The sequence below is a fragment of the Haemaphysalis longicornis genome, unplaced genomic scaffold, assembly GCF_048455015.1.
Source record: "Haemaphysalis longicornis isolate Haplotype H1 unplaced genomic scaffold, Haemaphysalis longicornis Haplotype H1 scaffold_9, whole genome shotgun sequence".
Taxonomy (NCBI): domain Eukaryota; kingdom Metazoa; phylum Arthropoda; class Arachnida; order Ixodida; family Ixodidae; genus Haemaphysalis; species Haemaphysalis longicornis.
Genome location: NW_027526460.1, coordinates 6,557,432 through 6,581,396, shown reverse-complemented (window position 1 = coordinate 6,581,396; position 23,965 = coordinate 6,557,432). Strand labels below are relative to the sequence as shown.

The following is a 23,965-nucleotide window of genomic DNA, read 5'->3' as shown; positions in this document are numbered from 1 at the left end:
GGCTCAACGTTTTTAGATACTTTTTCAGTTCCGCATCTCCCCGCCGCGGCCATGGAGAGAAGGCGGCCGGCCGCGACTCTCGCCACCGCGGCGCTGCGGTTGCGAGTTGCGCTAGGAGAGCGAGCGTCGTCTGCTAGCGGGGAGCGTCCCGCTCGGCGCCTACGGTCCTCGCCGCTTCTGGCTGCGTACTGCAAAAGAAATAACTGTTCTCGGACGTTGCTCATCATTTTGCTGCGGCCGTTGCAGTTCGAGATCTATTTGAAACGGACGGTATTATGCAAGGAGTCGTACGTACGCCCAGGGATTTGAAGCGGCGGCTAAAATATCAAGAACGACAGCGTTTTACATGAACGTTCGCGTAGCAGTGGCTGTCAAGCGTGCGCACAAATTCTCTTGCCATGCCAATTGCGCAAATTTATTGCATCCCGAATGATATTTTTTCACACGACTGTTGGAGCAGCTTCCCGTTTCGTAGACAACATAGGTGATATCATGTCGCGCAACAACGCTCTTCAGGATTGTATAGGCCCCGCTTTCTTTCGGGCCCAGTAAAAAACTTTGCCGGCGCTGCCCCGGTTCTTCTTCGAGTGCTGCCTTTTTCCAGTTGGCTGGGAGCCGTATTGCCGCACTATTATCGACTATCTGTGCAAAATCGGTGCATTGCTGGGGAACAGGCGCCTTGGAGAGCTCCTCTTGTCGCTCCTTGGGAAAGTGCTCCCCTTTTGTAATAACCTAGCTCGTGCGCAGACCCTACTTTTCTCTTTTTCGGAGACCGCCGTCGAGTCTGCTTGCTCAACAAGTTGCTGGGAAGGTTGGGAAAGTTAACGGAAACTGCACTTTCCTCCAGTGCCCAGTAAGCCCGGCCGATCTCGACGACTTTACGTTAATGATCGCAATATCCTTTTCGAGAAAATGAAGTCCACATACCTTGCGCGTTTTGCTTATCTCTTTGTCCGCGCGGGGAATCGCTCTTTTCTATTGGATGAGAAGCTATGGATCCGATGACGTCGCTAAAAAGTGACACTTCTGAGTGTTGCTTCTGTATCTGCTCGTACATCCAGGTGCGGAGCACGTTGGCATTGCGGTAAGCCAGGCTCATCAAAGAAAACACAGCGTCTTGACGGAGTCACGAAATCCTCGATGAAATCGGCACGGTTCAATAGCGTCACAAACTGAACGCACTGAAGGGCAAGGTTCGCGCAAGGGGGTCAAAAACAAACGCAAACGAAAGGAATAAACTTGTAGAGACACGAAACTACGCCGAAACTTTGAGGAAGAAAATTGTAGAGACACGCACCTACGCCGAAACTTTGAGCATGCATATACGCATGCGCGTATATTCATGCTCTTTTGCAAGAGTGAACTCGGAAGAACCACACAAGTGGCAAACAATTTCGTTGTCTTCTGTTTATTGTAGCTGTTTGTTTTTAAGAATGTACGCAATTACCGGATGCGTGCGCCCACGCACGCACGCACACCAAACATGTGGAGCGCTTAACTAAGTGGTTTTCGCCTTCCTGCTCCAGTCGGAGGGAAAGAATAACGTAAACCGCATGTGAGCGCTGGGATGTCAGCGCGCAAGAAAAGCTCTGTGCGCTTGAACCTAGAACAGGCACACAGAGAGAGAGAGAGAGAGAGAGAGAGAGAGAGTAAACTTTATTAAAGAAAAAGAGCCAAGTGGTCGGTTTCCTCAGTCCAGGACCCCGTTGGAGCGTCCAGCCGTCTCAGCCCGGTGAATCAGCCGAAGCTGTTCTTCGGCGCTCGAGCTGGCCAGAGAAGAATAATCGGCACCACATGAGAACGTCGACTTGCCGGAGAGCGCGTGCAACGCCGTGCAAACGTAGCGCGCGGGCGAGAAAAAAAAAGAATGGCAGAAAAATATAACATACCCCGCAGTAAAAAAAAAAAAAAAAAAAAACTACGTGGCGTAACACGTTACATAGGGTTGCTGGTCACGTGATTTTTATCGCTCTTGGATTCCTTCGCCCTCGTGCAAATGCCGGCCCATCCGTAGCGTTCCGCTTCGGCATCTCGGGTTGTGATCTGGCTGCGTACTCGAAAAGAAATAACTGTTCTCGGAAGTTGCTCAACATTTTCTTGCCGCGCGCGCGCTATTCCAGTTCGCGATTTATTTGAAACGGGTCGATTATGCAAGGAGATTTACGTACGCCCAGTGATTTTTAGCGGGGGCTAAACAACCAAGAACGAAAGCATTTTAAATGAATTTTCGCGTAGCAGTAGCTGTCAAGTGCGCACACAATTTCGCTTGGCATGCCAATCGCGCAAGTTCGTTGCAGCACGAATGATATTTCCTGATAACCATGCGCAGCAACTGCATGCTTTCTTTCTGAAAGACATCCGCGTATCCTTCGTAGTTTCAAAGAAATCAAATTGCGCGGGTAAAGCTAACCCAAAACCCTTGAGATTTAGATTGTATGTTTTCTAGTTATATTGTGTTAGCATTAAGAATTTTTTTTGTTCATTTGTCTGTTTTGTTTCACTATTTGTTTAGCATGAGGGTATACATTCCGTCCTCCTCTTGTACATTTTGTAAAGGGCATAAGCATGTGCCTAATGCACGACGCATGTGCCCAGTCTCCTCACAAGCATCACTGCTGAAGTGGGCTGGAAAATCCCGTACAGCCGACTGCGAGTTAAGCCAGTCGGCATTGCACCAAGCCTAGCACAAGAAGGAAAACACAGCACGTTGACGGAGTCACGAAATGCTTTCACCCGCGGCCGCACTGTTCAATAGCATCCCAAACCCCGACTACACTGAAAACGGCAAGTTTCTCGCACAAGGGCAAAATCAAACGCAAGCGAAAAGAAGAAACTCGTAGAGCAGACACGCAACTAACCGCGGCCGCAACTTTGAGCCCAGCGGACCGGCCGCGCACGCCGTCAACCATGGAGGAAGCCGTCAACGCTGCCGCCGGAGCCGCCGCCGCAGCCGCCGACACAGCGCAACTCGCGACCGGAGCGCCCTCTCAGCGCCTAGGGTAAAGTCGCGCCCGCTTTGGAAGGCGCAGTTCCGAAACTGATAAAACGTTGACTCGGCTCACAACGCCATAAATAACACACAAAAAGTGAGAGATAGTTGCCAGACTTCAAATGCAGCACCTCTATCTTTGACGAAAATTGTGTTAGTACTTTAATATTGGTAATTATCTTTCTGCTTTCAAAGTCTGAAATGTGTTTATAACTTAAATTTAAGGTTTTTAAACGCAAAAGTGAATACACATAAAGTAACTGACATATATACTGATATTGTAAAGAGGTTTTGACGTTTGTTTTGGTTTTGTTTTCACGGCGGGCGTCTCAAGAGAGAAGGTGCGAGAAAACGAACTACTTTGGGTTTAGGAAGAGCCTCCTGCGCTGGAGTGATGATGATGATGATGATCGTTGTGGCCAGAAACCCTTTGTATCGGGCGGACACCGAAATGTCCAAGCCAGGTGTTTTGGCGACATGCAGCACCCCTAGTGGCCGACGCCTCTGGGTAGTACAAAAGCAGACGACCCTCGCCGCCCTCCATGTGTTTTCAATTACAAGCCAGAGTGAAAGTTGGTTGTACTTAGTTTAATCGCTTTGTGGCGCGATTAAATGACTGCATACTGTATGAAATAGCCCTTAAAGTACTTGCAGAGGCTAAACAAAATAATATCCGCTAAAACAAGCCGATTTATCGGCTTTCTTTTGAGCTTGCTGTCGCGGTCGTCGCGGCGTGGGACAGTATCGCCAGGTCGGCCGGGTGTCCTGACGACCATTACCGTTCTTTCTTCTTGCGTGCGGTCGACAAAGGAAAGTTCTCGAGTAGCATAAACACGGAACGCTGCTGGTAACTGCAAAAGGTTGCTTCAGCGGGAGCATGCAAGCGAACGCAAGAATTGCGCAGCCGACTCAGCTGGCACTGCTGGCCTGGCACCGCCTTGAAAACGAGTGGAAATTTTGTTTTGTATTTTCGTAAACTAAATTATTCTTGCGTAACATTTCACGCCGCACGATTTACGAACGGCAGGGTACATGTATACTGGCGAGTATGTCAGGCAATAGCGTCAAATAAACAAATATAGCGCTATTAAAGGACGCGAATCAAGCACCAAATCGCACGCCGCTGCCTGCAAAGATGTGTACTTTTATTTGCATACCATAACAGCCGCATCGGTGCGCGGCCCCGAATGTTTACATAGGATCATCACTGACTCTGTTGATTATCTTCTAGTGCAGGGGTCGTCGCTAACAAACTGAACGCCGACATGCGAGAGAGAGAGCGAGAGAGAGAGAGAGAGAGAGAGAGAGAGAGAGAGAGAGAGAGAGAGAGAGAGAGAGAGAGAGAGAGAGAGAGAGAGAGAGAGAGAGAGAGAGAGAGAGAGAGAGAGAGAGAGAGAGAGAGAGAACCACTTTATTTTACGGCTGGGTCAGGGGGAGGAGGTGGCGGTGGCCCAAAGGGTTTCCGCGACCTGTTGGGCCCTGGAGACGAGGGTGGTCTGGGTCTCCAGGGTCGAGCTCCGCAGGGCCTGCTCCCAGTTGGTGGGTGTGGGGAAAGGGGGAAAAGGGGAGCGAGTTTTGTCCTCAACTGGAGATTGGCAGCGAGACAAGAACAGAGAATTGGTCGATTACAGTTGAATTGTCCCCCATCTTCACACTTCACCAGATTATTGTCAAATATTATTGGAAATTCGCTATTTCTTTTTTTGCGTTCAAAGCCCCCCTCCCCCTACCACCCGATTTGCCGAACGGCCCTCCGCCGTGTCGGCTGCATGCAGCTCGGCCCTACAATTCAAAACGTTGATGACCCACATTCTAGCCTATTAAGTGCGAACTGGGAATATATAATGCAAGAGCGTAATTAAGTAAAGTGAGAGCAAACAAGGAAAGCGAGCGGCCTCTCAGTTCGCCCGACCACCTTGTTTTACCGCCAATTCATCGCAAAACAGAGTTCACGTTTCTGACGCTCGCTGCATTTTGTCACGGAGACACGCAACAAAACGGCAAGCTAACGCTGCACCATGTATTCGTAACGGCGACGCAAACGAGCACTGTTTAATGAAAGTGCACGCATAGTGCGCAGGTATACGCAAAAGAGCGGCGCACCGCAGCAGGCAAGCCGGCGGACCGCCGGACTCGCTGTCTTTTTAAAGCGCGATCATCGCCGATTGCGTCCCGCTTATTTTTTGATCGGCTGTTGTTGAAAAGTCCATGTCACCTAGAGTTTTAGTTTAAACTAGAAGTTTCACTTCAAATGGTCAGTGAACCTGCGAGTGGGAGAGCGTCGTCACCGTCCCGGCACTTTCTTCGGCGCTGTAAACGTATTTAGCGCTGCAAAGCTTTTTCCCCTAATGCCAAGTTGATCGCCGGAAGAGACCGGACTCGTCGGGGATGGGCTGGTGACCATGTCGCAAAACAATCGGAAACATCCAGCTCATTTCGCTTCTGTCAACACGCGATCCTATGGGACCCGCGCAGCTTTGTACTACCCGGAAGTACTCCCCGGAAGCCGCTTGCGCAGCGCCCCCTGGGCAGCGCAGGAGGCCTATATGTCGGCGTGATAGAAAGCAAGGAACAGGCGCTTACCCTGGTCCTAAAAAAAAAGCTAATGAAACCCTCACCTAAAAAAAAAGAAAGAAAGCGAGGTTCGACGAGGAATCGAACGAGTGACCTCCAAAACAGTAAAAGGACGCATTACCACTGAGCTATCTCGGCTTTTTTTTTTTTATTGCCTGCTTTGACATTTCTACAGCACATCACACATCATGTCATGTAATGATCCATCAACCCTACTTGGCTGAATACGTGGCTTTAAAACTTTCTAAGACACACTAAATCGTCAAGCACAGGCAACCACTCAGGGGGATCATCCTCAGCACGAAACACTTCCCGTATATACTGTACGCTTTCAATGAAATTTTCCCTGACAGGCCGGCCATTTATATCCGCATTCTTCACCGCCATTCTCGTCCTCGATATACTATGGAGGACGAGAAGCATAATCAAATCGTACGGCACACCGCCCTCATTTTTTTCAGGTAGGAACCGAATTCCACGCGGCGTTATGGGTAAGTCTTTCTTTAACGTACGTTGGAGGACGTCCCAGTGGAACACTGGGTCCCAACAGTCGATGAAGACGTGATTAATAGTTTCCGGCTTTTTGCACAGTCTGCAGTCGGTTGTCCACGGCACAAAAATACCTCTTTCTGCTAACCAAGTATCTACGGTAAGGGTTTCACTGTGTAGTTTAAAAAAAAAAAAAAAAAAGGTCTTCATTGCAGGCTTCACAGGCATACTTTTAACCCTCCTTAAAACATCAAGCCCTGTGCCCGCACCGTATAACGACCTATACAGTGGCACAGATAAACAAACATCCACTAAATCTTTGTACAGGCGCTTCCTGGAAACACTACACAGGTAGTCGAAAGAAAACCGTACCTTCAAAAATTCAACAGACAGAGCCACTTCTCGCAAATATCCTTTCACCCCCCTGCACACTATATCACTTGAAGACACAACAAAGTCAGGCAGGACATTTTTCAACCGCACTTGAATTACAGTGCGCAAGAAGGCGTCTTTTTGATCCCGCACAAAACAAAACCTTGCGACAACTCGTCGTAAAAATAAATGACAAAGACCAAGACCCCCCTTTTTGACTGGGCGAAAAATGTTAGAGCGACTGGTTCTTTCCCAGCTGGAAGACTAAATAAAGACCGCAAATACTCTGTGGATTTTTTGGAGATTAGCACGTGACATACACAACACTTGCAGCACGTACCACACTTTGGCTAACAAAAAAAGGTTGCAGATAGTGGCACGGGCAAACATAGAAAAATTGCGCCCTTGCCAGTTTCTGGTTTTGTCTCTCAACTTTTCGGTCTCGTTAGTCCAGTAGTCTCGGCTGTCCCAATAATGCTCCAGAGGCACCCCTGGATATTTTGTTGGTGCCGTGGTCCATTGTATGCATTCAAAAATGGCAGGGGTTGAGCACCAGTTCCCGTGCCAAAATCCCGAACATTTATCCCAGTTAATTGCAGCCCCAGATTTTTCACAAAAGGACTTAACCACCTTAACTGCTTCGCTTATGCTCTTTTGATCGCGACAGAAAACCGCTATATCATCTGCGTATGCGAGCAGTTTTACTTCAGTGTTCTGTAATGCAAACCCCCGTATTCGTTCATGCTTGATTATTTTTAAACAGAAAGGCTCGAGATGCAGCGCAAAAAGAAGAGGCGATAACGGACAACCTTGCCTGACCGAACAACCAACATTTATACTTTCACTTAAATTTTTGTTAACGATTATGCTCGCCTTGCATCCGGCATACGCCATCTTTATACCATCCAAGATAACAGACCCAACATTCGTGTATTCTAAGATTCTGAAAAGTATGTCATGGGACACCCGGCCAAAAGCCTTCTCAAGGTCAAGTTGCACCATCGCCACACGACCTGAGAAGGCATCACAGCACTCTAACACACTTCTGGCGACGTGCACATCGGCACTTATCGTGCGATGCTTAAAGGGACACTGAAGCGATTTGTAAACAATGCGGGATTAGGAGCGCAAACTGTAGTCCGGAGTCCCTGGGCCCTGTTTCGACCACTCTGTGCGCGTTTACGCGAATTTATTTATTAGAAAAATCAATTCGAAAATGCTGTCCTCCTCTCTTTACGCTCGCCCATTTTCTGTGGCGTTTTCGTGTGACGTCAGCAGGAGAGGAGCTGCCAATTGGCTGCGCTACTGCTCGGCTCGCCGACCTTCCGCGACCGAGTCAGTCGGCCCACCGTTTAGTCCGCCGGCCGCCGACGGGTCGTCGCAATTCGTTCGATCAGTTGAAACTAAGCCACAACACGTTTGGGAATGGAAGAATGTGCCTTTCTTTACTTCGTTAGTTTGTACACTGTATCTAGCTCCAAGTCAAGGTCGCTTCACACAAGCGGTGCACAAGCGCACATGCGACGCTTTGCTGACTGGTACGCCAGTAGGAAAATATAAGGCCTCTTGAAGGGGGAGAAGAGTGAGCGAAGTCAATATAGGTACTAAGGAAATAAAATCAACTGATATTTTTACCGTACAGCGTAAAACTAGGGTGCGGGAAGCACTTTTTTGCGCTGGGCGAACAAGCAGAGCGGTCAGGAGCACGACTACGCATCTGCGAACGCTTTCCCGTCTAAGAAATGCAATTGCTAGACGTGAGCTATTGTGGAAACTCGGGGGACGCTTACTGCACGAGCGCAATACAACAAATAGTCACCTAAGCTGCTTGAAATACTAAAACTAAATAAAAGTGTAAACTGGTTAACATTATATACCTAATATTTTCCTATTCCGCCAGCGGCCCCCTGTGGCTTAGTTGTCTGGAGCGCTAGGTATGTCACCGCAAGTGTTTTGCCAGTCACAAGTTCGAATCGCCGCGGATGCATGCTTTTTTGTTTTTTTAATGAGTTAACTTTTTCGTTTTTCGCCGATGTTTTCTATACTGAGTTCACCTTTTTTTGGCCGCAACGTTCATTGCTCCACGAACTAGTCCACAGAACTCGCGCAGGCTAGCACTGCCGCGCTAGCGAGTTCTCGTTGGCGTGCTGTTGCCATAAGCACCGACTGCTTGCGGGCAATGGGCACAGGCCAGAATCAACAGACCCTTGGCCTGGTGCGAACACGCTTTTTACGATACAGGCATGAGCGAGGCAAGCTCCAAATATGGGGGAAAAGCGCATGCATTTGAGCGTCTGCGGGGACGCGGAGGGCGTTCATGCACTGCGTAGGCCTCAGATAGTGAATGCTACGATTCCAAGTCGTCCTGGGAGGCTTATCGTATGCATTTTGCAGCCGACGACATGGCAGAAGCGCGGTACTACGATAACTGGGATATTGAGAATGCCCATCCAACGACGCCATCGAATGTCAAACATGTTGTTTTACAGACCGAAACCGAAACCGAAACTTGTTTGATTGCTAACCTTGGGCATCGTCCAATCACGGCGCCCCCTCCTCCCAGCGCCACAGCTTAGTTTGTGCGGCCGCCGCAAACCGCGCATGGTAGTTTTTCTTCTTTCGCGCTTTGTAAAATAATTACCGATTTGTCAACCTAATAAACGATGAAAAGTGAGCTAATTTGAGCCAGTCTACACAGTGCAAGCAAAAACGGGAGCTTGACAAATTCACTTCAGTGTCCCTTTAATGCCGCAAGTTTGGTGCGGTCCTACCAAAAACTGAATTACGTTTTGCAACCGTCTAGCTAAGACTTTCATGTAAATTTTGTAGTCAACATTGGCTAGACTAATTGGCTATATGCCTTTACGGACAGCAGTTTTATTGCATCTTCACACTTCGGTATCAAGATGATGTGTGTCTCCTTAAAAGACTGCGGGAGAACATGTAGTTTGTAAGCCTCTACCAATACTTCATATAAAGATACCGCTACCTCCCTTTTGAAATCCTTGTAAAATTCCGCGCTTAACCCGTCTGGCCCGGGTGACTTACAGGTGTTCAGATCATCTATTGCATTTTCTAATTCCCACACACTAATTGGTGCTTCCATTATTTCACAAAGCTCTGGTTCTAATTTGGGCATAAGCGATAAAAATTCATCAGCAAAGCCATCGTTCTTTGGAATGTGCCTGTCTAACAGCTCAGTGTAATACTGGACGAACGCCCGCTCAATCGTTTCTTTTTGGGCTGTAACACCATTTTTGTACCGTATTTCCATGATTTCGTTTTTCTGCACGTAACGTTTTTCATCAGAAAACGCACGCTTTGTAGGCATTTCACCGAACCACATCTTATCTGCTCGTGCTCGCACGATAGCTCCCCTATAACGCTCAGTATCGATGACTTCTAGTTTATTTTTGTGTCTCTTATTTCTTGCTTAAACTCGCCGGCGTTTGCGCTTTCTTCTAACAATAGAGTCCTTAACTGTTGGCGAAGTTCTTTTTCCTTCTCTCTTTTCTGTTTATTGATAATTGTGCTTCTTTCTACTGCACCTATTTTAACTTGTTCTTTAAAAAGGTCCCACTTGACTCCCCAGCTCGTCTGTGCATCACTGTGCATATTAGTAAACAGTTCACTGACCCTAGCTGTAAAAGATTCATCTTTAAGTACCCGGCTATTTAATTTCCACAACTTCCAATTCCATTTCGTGGTTTTCTGTTTGTTTCCCAGACAGAACACCCCCAGGCAATGATCGCTGTAGGACAAGGCCTCGACCTTATAACTGTCACACAGTGGCACAAGTTCACTTGATATGTACACTCTATCCAGCCTCGCGTGACTGGCACCTTGAAAATGTGTAAACCAGATTGGATCTCTAGTCGTACAGAGAGCTACGTCATCCAAACAATATTTTGAAGTTATGTCGATTAAGCATTCGGCGCTTTTATCTCTAACCCGCTCGTGGGCTGCTCTGTCCTCGGTCATGCACACACAGTTGAAATCCCCAAGCAAGATAACAACTCTTTCGCACTCAAGGTGTTTACTAATAGTTTGGAAAAAAGTCTCCCGCTCACCCTGTCTGTTCGGTGCATAAATACATATAACTCTCCATTCAATATCACGAAATGAAAAGTCGCAATACACAGAAATTTTCACGTTGTCAGCTCCGCTCAAGGTCCGTGGAGATCCAGCAAGCCACCCGAGCAGCGGCGGAACGTAGAAAAACTTGGGGTGGGGCGCGAATAGCGCGGCTGCGGCTTTCTGGACGGAGCAGGCCACCCATGCTTCATTGTTTTCTTTTCCTCGCCTTTTTTCTATCTCTCGCATCGGCTCGCGCCCGGAGCAAGATCTTGCTCCGTGGGCTCGCGCATTCGCGGAGCAAGTTGCAAGATGTCCTCTTCTGCGCTGCGCTTTGCGGTGTCGTCTGCTAGCATACGGCTCCGGCTGCCGCAATTGTTTAGCGGAAATCTAAGAATATCTCCGGCCTTTGAAATGTGAGTTCGTAGTACTGAGTCGTTCTTAACATGGCACGGAACTAAATAAAATGATCGTTATTTTGAAAAGTTCGCTATTCTGAAGTACGTATAGTAGTGAAACTATTTTACATTGAAACTATAAGCAGTCGGCGTGGGATTTCTTAAATGCTCGTTAATCTGAAAATTTCGTTAATGTGGTGTTCATTGTACCGAGATTTTACTGTACAATATGCCATCCATACTTTAGTAGATTCGCGGTTATTCCACCATCTCGTACTGTTATCAGTCTATTCGTTCATTGGAGCGAATTTTCGACCTTGTTTTAGTTGCTACCGTGAAACCGGCTATAGCCTTTTGACTACTGTTTCCTGGCTTAACATTGCTAACTTTACGCTACTTTCCATATGTACATGCTGTTCGTTCAGTAATAAAACACAGTGCCGAAACGCGCGTTTATACGTGGTGAAACTTTACATTTCAGGTGCAAAATTTGCAAGCCACGAATTCACCAGCGATGTTTACATCAAACCACAATTACGGCATGGAAATTGAGAATGAATTAAGCGAGCCGAATTTTCAATAAAGCAAGATGAAAGGGCGGTACTTTTTGCAACTTTTAACCTGCAAAAGTACAGCTACTACTCGCTATTTGAATGCAATTTAAATTCAATTTGTATGCAATTTGTATGAAATTTTAATGATATCTGAATGCCTCGCATATTGAATGTTTGATTCAGATATTTCAATTATCGCGCTACGATTCGAGCGCACGTACTGAAAGGCACTTGAGGAAATGTGGTATGGAAACTGGCCACCAGAATGCGCCACGTGCCCGCTAGACGTTCGGTAGCATTCCGTTAGGAAAAAAAAAAAAAAAAAGAAGCCAACTTCTGAACACGCCACTGCTCGTGTATAGTGTACTAGAATTTTTAGTACACTATAGCTCGTGCAATGAATGTGCAGTGTGCACCTACAGTGCCTACATCGGTGAAGGCATCGGATGTCGCAGGTTTGCGGAACAGCTTCGGTTCCTTTATTAATAGCACGATGGCACCGTTGCACTCGTGTTATGCTGGTCGGTGGGAATAGCTAATGAACTACAATATAGTTTTCATATAAAACCGTGTTTATCGGGCATCTGAAAAGCAGCCTGACGCTACAAATGAATTTAAAACTTGGAACATGCCCCCGCATTTAACAACTTAACAACTTTGAAGACTTATCTGCCGCCTTCATCTCTGCAGTGCTCAGAAAACGCAGAAGATTTTCATGTAATGTAGTCGGCTCTAAATTAGCGTTATATGTAATTTTTGTTTCATTTGAAACACTCATTTGCACATTCGGAAAACGCATTCGTGCATTCCCGTAATTGATTCTTATGTTACCCACGCATTGGGTGCAGATAAGGAATGAAAGTTCCAAGTAAAGTTTCTTGAATGTGTTAATTTTGCCATTAAGAATGCGCAAATACTTGGAACTCGATTCGTGCTTTAATTTCAATGAAGCAGTAATGCCGCCGTAACTTAGCTTCTACCAGAGTCCTTCAATGCATTGAATGACTCTGCTTGTACGTAGACACTCGACATTTCGAGCAGAGCAGTCGGGTAAAGAAACTTTATTTTCTCGAAGCATTGCTGAGGAAAACGGGAGACGCTGCCGAGATAACGCAGCAGCATCCTCCGTCGACGCTCTGCATATCCTCATAGAACCATCCCAAGTCGTAATAAACAAATCGCTTTTTAAAGACGATAGTCTTTCTTGGGCTACTTAAACCTAGAAATTTTGGTCTGCCTGTATGTCTGTCTATCCGTCTGTCCGTCTGTCTGTCTGTAACTCGATTCAGCCACCCGGCCAAAGCGTGATTGATATTGCGCAATAGTCTTATATACTCACAGCCAAATGTAAACGCCTAAGCCCGGTTTATATGTACATACTTGTAAACTTAATTGAACAAGAACAAGACATTACGCAAATATAAGACAGGAAATTAGTACACAAGGGATATTTACAGTGTTCTTTTATTTAAAAAATTCATGGATGCTTGGTTTTTCGATAACAAATGATATTCTACATCTACTGCAGAAAGTTGCCGCCTCCTGGTGGCATATGAAAAATCACGCGGCAACAGCAACGAAAGGTTCCACTAGCTCGGTTCCACGTTCTGCTTGTAGCGCACATGGAGCACGGCCACGCGGTTCTATAAACCTTGTAGTGGGCCGCCTCCATACACGCGCGTCTCCGCCGTACTGCAGCGCTGGCATCGAGGAACCCGGCCTGTAGCAGTGGAACGCGGCAAATTCAAATCGCCTTGCGCAAACCTTTAGTGTGTTTACCTTGGGATGAGCGCAACGGTACAGGAACATCATGAGAGGTGAGCGGGAAAGCAAAGGGGGGCACTTCCGTGGCAAACGTCTACAAAGACTATCGTCTTTTGACGGCATTTGCAACGAAAGGAGCAGATACGCGGCCAATTTTTACCAAGTTATCAGCGCCGTATGGTCACTGTTTATCACTAGAATTCAGCCCACTTTTCCTTTGAATTTAGAATATAAGTAAAGCAAGATAGTATATTCCCAGGCAACATATCATGACTTATTTTTCACGGTTTCTATGCGCGTGGTATTTAAAATTGTGTAACGCTTTGAATGTGCTGCCAATTTGAATGCGTTCCCGCCCCCTTGAAAGGTTTTCGGGGACATCATCCACAATAAATCCGCACCTTCCACTTATTCTGGTTGCATAAGCCATTATATACAAACAGCAGTGAGACACAAACACTCGCACTCCTCTCCACACCGGTCCTTCTTGGGCAGTGACTGTGTGTCCTTTGTTTGCTTCTCTAAGAGAGCATGAGAATTAAAAAAAAAAAGGGGGGGGAGGGTCTTCTTAACTTCACTTTTAATGCAGATGCGATAGTATTTCCATATTATCTCGGATCTGGGGCGGTATTCTCGTCACTGTCCCTTTTGAAAACGTCCCTTTTGCGTCCCTTTCATCGTGACGTACTTCCGGTTAAGCAGTGGGCCTTTGATTCAAACACCGTAACTGTTCTTGCAAACGCACTTTAAAGAACTGAAACCGTATCAGAGTATCTTTTATGTGTTTATTGTTCCGCGAGCGAACCAACAATAAGGCGACGAAAAATCGTCTGCTCCAAATCGTCTGCTCCGAGCAGCCACGGCTCATAGCTCCGCCGTGCTGGCATGGCGTCACATCCGGGTGTTCGCTTTTAGCGAATCAGGGCTCGCTCAAGAGGGACACTTTTGAAAGGGACACAAAAGGGACAAAACACGGGAATACCGCCCCTGATCCACCTTTAATATAAGGGGCGCATGGATTAAAGCCAATGAATACGGGTTAGCGGTTAGACTGAGGTGGATTCTTGGGCTGAGGGGGTGAGCTAATGGGAATTGGTGGGATTGGTGTGTTAATTAATTTGGATTAGAGGAATTAGCGAGCCGGTTAACTCTTTCGCTACGGCGGAAAAACGGCTGATTTTGAGTGCTTCCGCAAAAACATTTTTTTTCTCTTGAGCTAGCGGACACATTTAGCGTTGCTATGCATGAAATTGTAGCTTAAAGATTGCTATTCCAAACACATAACAGCAGTTTTGTGAAAGCTACAATTATTTACAGTTTATTGGTCAAAAAGGTATACACAACGTATATAGACGATTGTACTGAGGCTAAAAATTATTTTGGGAATTTTAAAAAAATCATATTGTTCCTAGGTTCCTCGGCTATGATTCAATATGAAATGAACGCTGTACACTAAATTTTGGATATGTGCGGGCCCGTCAACCTAGCGGAACTGACGGCTGTGCCTTTTTGCGAAGCCACTCGAGGGTAAATCGGTTTCTCTAAAATAGGCATCTAAGCATACTGTTATGTGTTCTCACACGAAATCCTTATCACTTCAGTGGAAAAAAAAAACAAGAAAAAAAAAACTCCCACCTCCCCTCGCGGGAACCCCTGTGTAGATGCGACGCATAGGGGGTTCACGTTGCAGCGTTGGACAGCGGAGGAACGGCGCTGGAACGATGGAGCGGAGCGGCGCAGGCACCGCGTTTTATAGCGCGCATAACGGTGAGGGGACGCGCCGGCGCCAGTGCGCCTGCCGCGGCTATGACGCAACACAATCCAACACAATCCACTTTAATCCCATCCAAGCCAATCCAATTCCAATCCAAGCCAAGCCAAGCCAAGCCAATCCATTCGAATCCAATCCAATGCCCCTCGCGAGGGAGTGTTCGCTATCGGAGAGGAGAGGGGGTGAGTGGCGGAGAGCGCAGCTCACGCGGCGAAGAGAATGGGGGAGGGGCGGACGCCGACAACGCCGACGACGCCGGATGCAGGGACAAGGCGAGTGAATGAGATGCAGTCGCATCTAAAATTGGCTCCAGTCCACGCTGTGAAGGTGATTGGAAAGCAAAGCTTTAAACGACACCCACAACAATTGCCCATGCGACGTCACTTGAATTCACACGCGTGGCTCTACAAAGAGTGAAACCAGAGATTCTGCCAGCCGTTACCTGGAGTTCTCGGGGGCGGCGTACCGAACGCAGCAACCTCGGCCACGGCCGGGATAGAGCGGCGAACGCCGCCGCTGTAGCCCGGCCGTGCGTCGGCAGAAAGAAAACGGAGAGGAGCGTCTTTTGAAGGGTGAGACAGCGGAACCTAGCCATCCTGATGTGCTAGCTCGGGGCTACACCATCGCGCGACACAAGCGCAGACACCTAAACAATTCGGCATGTGAGCCTAGTGATTCCCATTTCTGCCGATTAAAACTAGTTAGCTTAGTAAGTGTGAGAATTGCGAGAAAGCTGAGGGAACCTTTATAATCGTTATTTATTAGAACCAGTTTCCCCTTTCGCCTTTTGTAATACCTCGTAAAACACAACCGAATGGATATTCACCCATTTAGAAAACGGAGTCCCATTCGTGGCAAGCATTGCGCAAAAGGTATCGTTTCTCTATCGGCCAGATGTCGGTATGGGGTCTCTAAGCTTTGTTTTCTCGCCCTGCAAGCCAATACTTAACGTATCTTTGCCGCACGACCACTTAATTCCGTCGGGTGCGGATTACCCAAGTGCTGTCGAACAAGTTAATAAAGCCGTTTGAAGGAAGCGCGCAATGGACGCCAAGCTGAGCCAAAACAGGTCCAAAACAACTGCCGCTAAAGCAGACAACAAAGCCGTACCGCCGATGCGCCTGCCCGCGAGCAAGCGCCTCCGCGCGGGGAACGCTGGGTAATTTCACCGGACCATCTACAGCGTGCTCCCTGAGTAAAACAAAGTATTATCTCTCTCTCTCTCTCTCGCCCCACCCCGCCACCGCCTCCGCCGCGTTGGGAGTTGATTGCCCCGCACGCCGCGAAAGAACCGTTGGCTGGTAGAGGTAGCAAACTTTGCTTTAAAAAGCTGAATGTTTCCAGGTGACGACCATATAAATTCTATAAAGTGTCTTTCTTTAAGCGCGTGTTGTGCAGCTAGGTTCTGCCTAGCGGAATATTGCCCTAGCGCACTGAAGTTAATAAATGGTTGCCCAATGCCTATTTTTTTATTATCCGAGGGTTTTCTAGGCAAGTATATATATAAGGTAAGTCTTTAAAGGAGCCATGAAGAGAAAATACAACTTCGTTTAATTTGAAAGAACTAGGATTCAGTATCCCACTCAGCTCCATTACAGCCACAAAAGATGTTTTTTTAACGAAAAAAAAGCAAGAAGTATTTAAAACTTTCAAATTTTGCGCCACAGTGACGTGTTATGAGCAAGAATGACGTCATACGGGCCAACAATAAAACATAATTTTCAGTGCGGTAACTGTACGTTAGCATTCAAGTGATGCGGTCAAATGGAACTAGAGGCCCCATTACAGATGTCCAGTCATGTGTCGTCGCGACAGGTCAGTTAGGCGGCCGCCAATCGCACAAACAAGGTTCCGTGACGTCATAGAAAAGTTGCGGGAAATTGGCTAGGGGGTCGCGACTGCTTCACACATTTTCTTTAATATCTCCGCTATTTGTTCGAAGATTGCGATGATATTGGTATCAATGTTATCGGGACTAAGCCGTCTTTTTAATAAACCCAACTTGTATTTTGTCTTCATGGCTCCTTTAAGAAGTAACCTGAATGGATTCTGCAACACGCTTTGAGCAGTGCAAATAAACTTGCGCGATGTGTAGATTACACTGCCAGGAGTATACCCGAGCCAAATATTTTACGTGATGAAGCGGTACGCTTACAAATAACTGTGAAAGGCGCCGAAAAGCCAAACGCGCACTCTTCAATGTCCCTCATTATGCACCCACTGTAACTACATCGTTAGAGCGGTGGCTGTCCTATTGGCTGTTGCTGGTGAACTTCACGGTTTATTTCTCGCATTTCTTGTGACGACCCGACGTCGTCGGCGCTGTGAACCAGCCTCTTCTATGCCTCAACCTGGGCGAACAGTTTTGGTGTTTATTTTGTGTTTCGAGTGCGCGCTGAGTTTGAGTGACGAAATCAATACTTCCGTTTCAACCAGACCATTCGACATAAACGTTTATTGCTTTAAAAACGTCCTGCCAGCCTGAGCACTTGCTTTGCGAGCAGGCACCAATGCCTGCTTTTTTATTGCACCATACCGGAAATAGGCACATGCATGTCGCGGAGAAAAAGAGAAAACTGCCTGCGATATATCGGTTGCCGCGGAAGAAGACGCAACGAGCCTTTGGGATGGAGCGTGCAGCTTTCGTCGTGTAGTTCACGGTCGATTTGAGAGGGAACGATTATGCGCGATTTTTCATCTCGCGTAGCTTCGCTGATAGTGAACGGTTTTTTATAATTATTGAGGGAGGAGATTGATGGAACAATGGACTTTGCCCCAAAATACATTCAGAATAGTCGGTGGTAAGTGCTACAGGGACCCTTAGTGAAAAAAAAAACGAAATAAAAAAATTACACCATCTTCCCGTAGGGGAACCCTGAGTAGTATGCGAAGCAGGCATGGGGTCAATTCAAGTGCCCATTAGCTTTCAGTTCGTCGTTTTCGTGAGGTTGCGGTACGTAGCTACCGGTATATTTACCGTTTGGTTTCCATGGTAACTACCACACTTTTCACTTACCGGAACTACGAAATGGGAAATTGCGTTGACCCCATAACTGTTTCGCATACTACTCAGGGTTACCCTGCGGGAATATCGTGTAATTTTATTGGAGGGGGTGGGGGGTGTTAGAGTGGAGAGGCATTAAAAAGAGAGAGAGAGAGAGAGAGAGAGAGAGAGAGAGAGAGAGAGAGAGAGAGAGAGAGAGAGAGAGAGAGAGAGAGAGAGAGAGAGCGTTGTACGTGGTATGAGTTTGTCTTTATTTAACCGTATCATCATCCTTTCCGTGAGGTTGAGGTACGTAGCTACCTTTATATTTACCGCTTGGTTTTATGGCCTGTGGAATGTAAAGTCAAGGGCTGTTGTAGCGGATGAACCCTAAATTTGCTCAAGATAAGGTTGATGCACGTTCACTGGATGGTTGTGGGCTGCTTGTAATTACGGCCCGCCGAGACTCGCCGACGCACGCCGCTGCCGACGACGATGAGACGTCGAAGGCGCGTGAAGCGTGCTCGTCTCGTGCCGGCCAGAAAGACACCGGCAACACTGTCGCTCCAGGAGCCCTTAAAGGGGAAGCGTGCTCGTCTTGTGCCGGCCCAGGAAGACACCGGCAACACTGTCGCTCCAGGAGCGATAGAAAGGACCGGGCGTTCAGCAAGTCGAGCATGCGCAGTGGGGGTGTGGACGGCGCAACAACGACAACGACAAGGGAGGGACATAGCCGCGACCATGAGATGCTTCGCATCTAAAAGACATCAACTAATTTGAGGCGAAGGAAATACTCAACCCCTTCTTTTCCCTTGTGCTACCGTTCTGCAGCCTTCGAATACCACTGTCGCTACACGTGGCTTCACCAAGTTACTATAGCGGGCAATCGCTGTCACCTGTCGCTGGAGCTTCATTGGAAAATTGCTCTTTCCAGTGTTCCCTACCGTCAGTGAGTCATTATAGCCGTTACTTCCTTCTAGCTGGCCTGTTAGCAAGTGGAAGGTGGGGAGAATCAAGTCCTTGTAAACACCGCCTGCCATGCGTGACTGGTGAGGCTGTCGCCGAAGTCGGACAGTTTTCGACTTCTAGCACTGCTGAGGCACTTGCGTTGAAGCTGAAGCGCCGTTGAAGCTATAGGCACAATACGCGGCAAATGAAGCGCGAACACGAAAATATTTATCAAAACACGCAAACAGCACTATTTCTTTTCATACAAGTCAGAATGACGCGTGGCTTGGTTACAAAAACAAAGTCCGGAAATGTGGCTTTCCGAATATGCCAATAGCGCTCCATTTTAGACCTCAACGAACAGTATTTTTCAAATTTTGGGTGTTTTGATTCATATTTTCGTGTTCTCGTTTCATTTGCCGTATAGTGTTCATAAAAAGCGTAGCAGGCGTACCATTCTTTTTACTACAAAAGCATTACTTGTTTTATTGAGCGAAAATCATGTGCGTGCGTGCGTGTGCTGTGTAGTTCGTGTGTGTTGTGTGTGGGTGAACGTGCGTGTGCGTGTATACGTGCAAGTTTGTGCGTCTGTGTGTGCGCGGGGGGGCAGTGGAAAGAGGAGGGGGGCCTCAGAACCACAGCATGTCGACACGTAATGGTTCCAGTGTCACAAAATGAACACTCGATGGACATACTATGCACACTCGATGGCACTAGCGTCGTTAAATAGTGCCACTCGATGATACCAAAAAACCTTGGTGGACGGAAGGGTCGTGTGCTTGCCAGAGAAGCTGTCCGCATGCCAGGGAGGCCGCCAGCTTGACCGAAGATTCCGGCGAAGATGCATGCATTGGAGAACGACCCGGATCTGGCCAGCCATCGGTGGCACCGGGACGCTGCCCACTGGCCAGTAGGCTACATGCCTGCCTGTCAGAAGATTGCGGCGAGGATGCATTGTTTGGAGACGACATTTGGACCGTTACTGGTCGGCGAGGGCGCGGCTACGTATACAGTCATTGCTGTTGTTTTCCTCATGAGAACAATTGTGGGTTTATGAGCCATGAATAAAGCAAAAATTAATTCTAATAACGATGTAAAATCAATTCATAAAGATAAACTTGCGGCCGTAGAGAGTAATGCTTTCACTTTCACACACGTAAGCAGCTTGAAGTGTCCCGAGAACCTTTTATTTCGCTTCAGTAAGTGTTCTAATCGTTAGCCTCCCGCGGAAAGCATTTTCCAGGCGATTGCACAGTTAAGCTGGCCAAGTGACAACATTTAAAAAACGAATCCTACATTATGAATTTGTTATTTTTATACCGTCGTGACAGAGACGTGGAAACGCAGCCCTAAAAGAGGGAACAAAAAAAAAAAAAAAAACACTCCTGCATTTTTTTCCCCGAACCCATTCGAACCCGCCTGAACCGGTTCGAACCAGAACGGAATGGTGCTCCGGAACCAAACCCGGAACCGAACCCGAAAAAGCTCGGGCTCGGCACCTGTGTAAAACTGCGTTGCCTGCATGTCCCGCAGCTTCCAAAAAATGTGGGCGTCAGATTTACCTAAATGAGTGTATCGAAAGCAAGTTAAATTGGTGCCGCAACAAGTGGCATGAGCGGAGGCGGTGTTAAAAGCGCATCAGTGGGGGCTAATCGGTGCTGCGTAGCTGAGTGGTAAAGCGATTTAAAAATGAAAAACGAATGGGGTCAAGAAAAGACGGCAGTACAAGACGAGAACGCACTAAAAACTGATTTTATAGCGGTTCACATCATATTCGCATACTCTTGCGGCAAAGGTGTAGGTAGCTTCGGGGGTTAAAATTCTCCTTAAATCCTAGCCCTCTTAGGCTTACGCGCTTCCATCTTTTTTTCTTTAGTTAGTGGTGGAAGTAGGGCATTAAATCCCCCCTAAATGTTGAATACGCCAGAGAGTAAAAAAATGTTTTTATTCCACACACGCAAACGACACTGAATTTTGGCAGAACCTCCGTGTAGGCAGTAGTGATGAGCTGATCCATGGTTGAGGGCAAATGGTCTATTTACAAGCAGATGCGATGGACCTATTTACAGAATGTCCATGACGACCATGAGAGAGCGCGCCCCAGGACACGGACATTTTGTCGTCTTCGTCGTCTTCTGACTGAACACAGGCAGTATGGGACATTGCCCGCCTATGTGTCCCGTGACATTACACAAGGATATCCGATCCGACCGAGGCACTGTCTTACATTTCTTGCAGTGAGCTGCAATATCTTCCTCGGGATCTTCGCACACGCAGGATGGCGAGCTCGCGCAGTTAATTTCTGTCTTCTTTATGTGTTGGCCTAACGATTACGGCTTTCGGTTTGAAATATGTCAGACGAAAGGCCAGGATGCCGAGCGCCAGGAAAAAAATAAGCACAGCAGTAAGAAGAAGAAGAAGAAGAAGAAGAAGAACGCGTCCATGCCAGCCGTTCACAGCTGCATCTCTCCCTGAGTCTTCCTGGCCTTCAAGAACAGACCCAACGCGAACGCAAGTAGTCTAATTTATCACAACCTTGACAGCACTATACTGCACCAAAAGTTATTCTGGATCTGGTTAAGGAATGTGAACGCTGCACCAAGATATATTCGCGATTGGCTCCAGAGCGAGAGTAGGCGAATGAGAGAGAGAGAAAAAAAGGCTGCGGCTTAGCTCAGCTAACCTTGGATATATGCAAAGCAAAAGCTTGGCTTGGTCTGGTTGAGTCTTGGCTTCGCTTGGCTAAACCTTTGATTTAGCTGTATTGCCGACCATGTCTCAAAGCCTTTCGGTTCCGTGCAACGCGGGGCGAACGCGGCGTTCATTCATGGCGAACGCACCGTTCCTCTTCGCCGGGCGCGAGACGATTGACGTTGCCCGAAACGACCCAGCGCCGCATGCATGGGAAGCTGCGGGGGTGGTTGGCTGCCTCGGCCGCAGCGGCAATGGCGACCGCAGGCGCTAACAGCGGGCCCGGTGAATCACGCGATGCGCTTCGAGGGGTGGCTTGACGGGAGAGTCCATTTCCGGTCAAAAGGCCATTTGCGCATCTTCCACGAAATCGCTGGACGAAAGTAATAAACATTTGCTTTAATATTTTTCATGTCTATACGTACAATTATTGATATTATCGGGTAGTTGTTTTTAGGGCAGATATATGTTTGCTGAAGTGCTCCATTTATTATATTCCAAATTCCTGCGCCGTAGAATTGGCGGCCGGGGTCATTCACGCACATCGGAGGGTTTGTCTTCATTGCTAGATGTCTCGCGGAGTTTATACGTATAGAGATGGTATACAGAGATAACTGTCAAGAGATTTTAGAATAATCGAAGCATAAATTTAGCCCCCCTCAGCTGAACGAAACATCGGCTACTGCAGTGGTCGAAGCTCTTGATAACTACAGAATTGTCTGGCTGTTACGGGAGTGCAAACCGTACTGTCTAAAAGTTATTTTCTTTTTTTCTCACTGTTAAAATAAGTAGGAGGCGTACAGCTGGTTTGGCGATGTAGAAGGGACTTTTTGCATTTTTTTTACAAATGCCCAGAATGTCAAAGGTTATGAAGGATTGGATACCTAAGGGCAAACAAAACATAATTATAACTGGGCGACCGGCTGACATTGAATGCAAGAAACGATGAGTAAAAATTAACAAAAAACTGGCGGCTACTTTTTTTAAATTTTTGTTCTGCTTAGAGGGACCTCGAAAACTCGAAAAACGGGGCGAGAACAGCGCTTCTATATTCCTCTTGCGTTAAATGGGCACTGCATCGGGGGTGTCAAGCGCTTTCTATCGCTCGTGCCTAAAAGCGCTGCGATTGTTTAATTACATACAGCACAGAAAGCGCTGTGATTGACTTGATGCAGCAGACATCTTTTGTCTCTCTCTTGTCTTTGTTGAGATTTTGTTGAAAGCAGCCATCGGATGATTTCATTGTTGAAACTCGAAGCAAGCCGGCCAGTAGCGCGCGACGTTACGTACAAGCAGTCACGCGCACGCACACAAAATTCCCCGGTTTGGAAGACTGCGAAGAAAAAGAAGAAAATGTTTTGAGCGAGTTTTAAGTTGACTGATGGTCGTATCGTATCAATATTTTATTCGCATATTTTGCGGCAGCCAAAGCTAAGGACTGGACGCGTATGCTGAAGCTTTTCTCAAATGTTTTGGGGTGCTGAAAAAAGTTTAAAACATGCTGCTGTTTCTGTTCAATTTTATCTGGTCTTAAGAACACGCTGTAAGAATAACCGCCGGATGAATTAAATGGTTGCAAAGATTAAAAAAAGAGGGAGATATCAATATTTAACCCCTAAATTTAGCAATGCGCTTCAGCTACCGTCACCGGGCTGCAGCGCTAATTACAGGCTGCTGGGGCGGCCTCATCACCTGCTCAAGGCTAGCTATTCGCTGGTGCCTAACATATTGTTCGATAAACAATGAAGTGGTACGTGAAATCAAATGCACTGGACGCTGTTTGGCTGGGGTTTCTGGTTTGTATCTGCTTCGACCAGTTTGCATTTCTCAGACTAGAAACATGCTCTCGCACCCGAAGCTGACATTGCGACTTGCATGCATAACCCAGGTCCCAGCAAGCGGGTTCAGTCACCATGCCCCCTTCCAAGGATGCGTCGAAGGCCTCTTCAAAGGCATCTTCCAAGGCCGCCCAGAAGACCTCTTCCAAGGCGTCCTCCAAGGGCTCCACGAAAGGCTCTTCGAAGGAGTCCTCAAAGCCGACGTCGAAAGTCGCCTCAAAAGTGGCGTCGAAAACAACGTCTAAGGCCGAGTCGGGTACCTCGTCCGTGGTACCGCCCGCTACGCCGTCCCAGGCCGAGTCAGTGATAGTCTCGACGGCACCGATGGTGCCTGTGCTGGCGGAGGACGACGATTCGCCGGAAAACATGGCCATGCAAGAGCTGCGGAACTTGCAGCACGGTGCCGCGGGCAACAGTCCGGTTTCCCAACTCGACAGTGACGTGACCCGGGGTCGCCACGTGCAATCCATGCTGGCTGCCTGTCTGGGGCCCTGCACTGCTGGCACGACGCTGGGCTTCG

General features: G+C 47.5%; 1 long non-coding RNA gene across 1 annotated transcript in view; it reads right to left on the bottom strand.

Moving 5' to 3' along the window:
• Positions 1 to 4,386: 4,386 nt before the first annotated feature.
• The window catches only part of LOC144152997 (uncharacterized), a 167,529-nt gene continuing 147,950 nt past the window's right edge, over positions 4,387 to 23,965 (bottom strand). The window contains exon 3 of the long non-coding RNA XR_013319265.1: positions 4,387 to 4,515. This is a non-coding gene — a long non-coding RNA (uncharacterized LOC144152997). The remainder of the gene's footprint in view (positions 4,516 to 23,965) is intronic.